Consider the following 4,340-nt stretch of genomic DNA (forward strand, 5'->3'; position numbering starts at 1 on the left):
GGGGAAGTGGGTGGCAAAAAGCCACACGGATAAAGCCAGAAAAGTCTTCATATATACATATGTATACAATAAACTCAAGCTAAACCTTGAAGGAAAATAGGGAGCGCAAGAAGCAGAAGGGAGATAGAAGTGCACTCCAGGAATGAGGGACAGAATGAAGCATGGAGGTTGAAGATAGAACATTATATATGAAGAACAGCAAATAAGCCAATGGGGCTGAATCACAGAGTGTGTGGAGGGAAGTAATGTGTGACAAAGATTGCAATAGTAGTAGGTTGTAGTAGTAGCTCAGGTTGTGAAGAGATTTAAATGCTAATCAGGAGTTTTTATTTGATCCTATAAGTGCACAGAGAGCCAATGGAGTTTATTGAGTGAGGGGGGTGGTGATAAAGTCAGAGCTGGACTGTCAGAAATTCATTTGGGTGGCTTTGTGGAAGATATTTTGGATTGGGGAGAGATCTGAGTTAGGGAGACCAAAGAGGAGGCTGTGGCTATAGTCTAGGTGAGAGGGAATGAGCACCTGAACTAAAGTGGTGACCATGTGGATGGTAAGGAGGGAAGGTAGGTGAGGTGTTGGTGGAGGTAGAATTGAGAAATTTGGCAACTGATCGGAAATGTTGGGTGAATAATGAGGAAGAACTGGAGATGATGGGCCATTTTGAGAGGAGATAAGATGCAGGAATTAACTGAAGGGTGGGAGAGAGCTTTTCAAGTAGAGGGAATGGTATGAGCCAAAGCTTCGAGGGGGGAGTGAGCAAATTTGCAAAAGATTTGCTCAGCTGGAGGGTGAGATAGGTAGATATAAGTTATTGAAGACCCTTAAATGTTGGACCACAGAGTAATGGTTTGAAATGATAGGTGATAAGTGGTAAATTCTGGAGAAGGGGAATGCCATGAAGAAAATGGAGTAGGAGAAAGATTAAATACAGAAAATGTGTAGGATAGATTAGCAGGGAATATATTGCAGGCAGGGATACAAGCTGGGAAGCCATTGGGAGCAAAGTAGGCAGTGGCGTCACCAATCCAATGCCCATAGAAGTGTACTTAGCACAGAGATCAGTGGTGTAAGGCACTGCTCTCCCTCTCAGGGCCCCAGATGTTTGAACAGGATCAAGTAAGGAACCAAAGGATTTTTTTTTTATCAGAGGAGTAATGTGCAGACTTTTGTATAAGTAATATTTGGCATGTAGGTCTATGAAAGATAGTTTGAAAAGGAGAGAGAATGGTGACAGGAAGATCTTTTATGAGCCTAGAGCAATATCCAGGTAAATTGTAATGGGGGCCTGTACTAGGTTGGATACTTTGAAAGGAGAAGTGGGAAAGATGCAAGAGATAGAGATTAAGTCAATAGGATTTGGTTAACTGATGGGCCTTAATTTCTGGAATCATTGAAGAAACTTTGTAATTTCCCCCAAAGGCAATCCAGCCTGCTACTTTCCACTTCTTTAATTCTGTGCCCAACTTTTTTATTTGACACATCTCACTGCTGCAATCTAGGGGTCCTGGGAACTCCAAAATTCAAGGGCAGAAGATGCAGGTCCTGCCTTGAAAGAATTTGACTCAAGCCTTCTTTCAGTCAGAGATTGGGTTTATTAAAACACTGATTGAGGTGGGCAAGATTTTAAGAATCCACCCTTTGGTAGATGAGACCAACTCTTTTCACAGGAAAAAAGATTTGTGGGGAGATCTGGATGTGATCCAAGGAGTGGCCAATAACTTGGGGGGACTGGGAGGTAACAGAGAAGGGGACTAGAAGGAATTAAGGGTGGGAAGTGGTCTGGAGAGGTCCAGACAATGAAGGGCTGGGCTAGCTTCAGGACATGGTCCAAGAATTTCACCTCTGTCTCCTGTAATCCCACCATTTGAACTTGCTACTTCACATCCTCTAACACTATCACTTTTGTCTTCCTAGTAAGCAAGTCAAATACCTTTCCACTATAAATTTCAAAAAAGGTTACATATACTTGAAGTTCTAACTTCTTATGGTTTGGGTTCTCTAGCATTAACAAGACATCTCGAGCTGCTAGAGCCTATATCCCATTAGATTAGAACAATCTTGGTCCTTTGCTGAAAAGTCATCACCCATATTGTGAGTTTTTCCACTGCATGTTCGACCATAAGCAAAACATGTGACCATACCCCTTTCAAATATGGTTTCTACTAATGGTCTAGTTGTAAACCTATAAACCATTTCATTAGGAGCTGAGTCATGGAAGGCATAATCAAAGGGAAATGTTTGGTTTTCTAGGTACCTTGTTAAGGCCACTTTTTTGTTTTGATTCATGGACCATCACAACATCTCTATTAGGGATTGTGATCACATCAAAGTCTTTCATTACTGTTTCTTTTTAATTGAGTGGTCGTTGCCTTATGAAAACACATATTCTGAATTCATCAATAGGATCTGCTGTTGTAAGTGGTCTATAAGCCAAGCTTCCTCTAAAGTCTCTCATCATACACTTGATTTCCTAATTTGGGTCTGTAGCATCAGCAACCCTGGGCTCTTTTTTTCTGTAAGTCCTTGTTGCTGTGGCCTCCTTTTCTCACATTTTTCTTTCAATTTCTCTACTTCCTTCACAGCATTAGATTTTGTCCCTGCATTCCCTTGTGTAGAGAAAGACTGTTCAGGAAATTGATTAGGCCATGAATGCTCAGAACCAACCACCCTACTGTCTCCTGCAGTGGGGTCATTCTTTTTTTTTAATTAATAAATTTATTTATTTTTAGTTTTCAACATTTACTTCCACAAGATTTTGAGTTCCAAATTTTCACCCCATCTCGACCCCTCCCCCACCCCAAGATGGCATGCATTCTAAATACCCCTTCCCCTAGTCTGCCTTCCCTTCTATCTCTCCCCCTCCTTCTCATATCCCCTTTCCCTTTTATTTTCCTATACCACAAGATAGATTTCTGTACCCCATTTCCTGTATTTCTTATTTCCCAGTTACATGTGAAAACTTTTTTTTTAAACATGTGTTTTTAAATCTTTGGGTTCCAAATTTTCTCTCTTCCTCCCTCCCTGCCCACCCTCATTGATAAGGCAAGCAACTAAATATAGTTTATATATGTGCAGTTATGCAAAACACATCCATAGTAGACATGCTGGGAAAAACTACTCTATTTCCCTTAATCCTATCCCACCACCCCCATTTATTCTATTCTTTCTTTTGACCCTGTCCTCCTCAGAAGTATTTGCTTCTGATTACCCCCTTTCCCAATCTGCCCTCCTCTCTATTATCCCCCTACTCTCTTGTCCCCTTTCCCCACCATTTTCCTGTAGGGTAAGATGATTTCCACACCTTATTGAGTGTGTATGTTATTCCCTCCTTAAGTCAAATCCTATGAGAATAGGATTCACTCATTCCCTCTCACCTTCCCCCATTTGCCCTCCACTGTAAAAGCCTTTTCTTTCATTTTTTTTGTGAGATAATTTACCCCATTCTACCTCTCTCTTTCTCCTCCTGGTATAATCCTCCCTCACCCCTTAATTTTATTCTCCAGATATGACCCCGGGTGTCCTTCTTAATAGGGGCCACAGTCCTGAGATTCTTCACAAATTTTTTTTTTTTTTTTTTTACTTTGGCTGAAGGCATAGGAGGTAGAGGCATTTCTGGGGTAGGTTCAATTTCTTCATCAGGTGCAAGGTCAGGGTTAAGTGAAAAGATGCTCTCCAAGGGGATCTCTTTGCCTTTTGGATTTTCTATCCATTCAACAGTTACACTTAATCATTATCTCCATTTAATGGAGATTTAATGATGTATTCGACCTTGCTCTTTTCTTTGTATTCTTAGTGCCTACCTAGCATACATAAGGCGCTTAATAAAGGCATGTGGTTGATTTCACATCAAAGCCAACAGGTGGTCTCTCTGTCTCTGTGTCTCTGTCTCTGTCTCTGTCTGTCTGTCTGTCTCTGTCTGTCTGTCTGTCTCTCTCCTTTACATTGCTGTGCTTGATCTCCACATAAATCACGATCTGGATCTTAGTGAAGTTGGCAGCTACCATCACGGCATCGGGAGAAAAGGTTGAGGACAGGGCCACTGGAGCTGGGCTGGGGAGGGTGGGGGAGGAGAAGAATGGGGAGCAGGGAAGGCGAGGGAGAGCGAAGGAGGTGGGCTGAAGCCGGGCCGGGGGCCCAGCGGGCGGGCCGGCCACTCTGTGGAGGGTAGGTGATGGGGAGGGGCCTAGCTGCCAGCCTCTTCGGGGATGAAACGGCTACTAAGTTTTAATAAAAATTAGAGAAAGAAAGTATGCTCAAATGTCAGTGAGGGCCAGCAGCTAGGGTGGGAGAAGCAGGTTAGAAATTTAAGGCAAATATAGATTTCCTGGGGGCCTAGGGAGGG

At 42.6% G+C, this 4,340-nt stretch overlaps 1 pseudogene; it reads right to left on the reverse strand.

Moving 5' to 3' along the window:
- Positions 1-74: 74 nt before the first annotated feature.
- Positions 75-4,002, reverse strand: LOC114043850 (annotated as a pseudogene).
- Between the last annotated feature and the right edge of the window lie 338 nt (positions 4,003-4,340).

Source organism: Vombatus ursinus, unplaced genomic scaffold (assembly GCF_900497805.2).
Source record: "Vombatus ursinus unplaced genomic scaffold, bare-nosed wombat genome assembly UNPS02014770.1, whole genome shotgun sequence".
Classification (NCBI taxonomy): Eukaryota; Metazoa; Chordata; class Mammalia; order Diprotodontia; family Vombatidae; genus Vombatus; species Vombatus ursinus.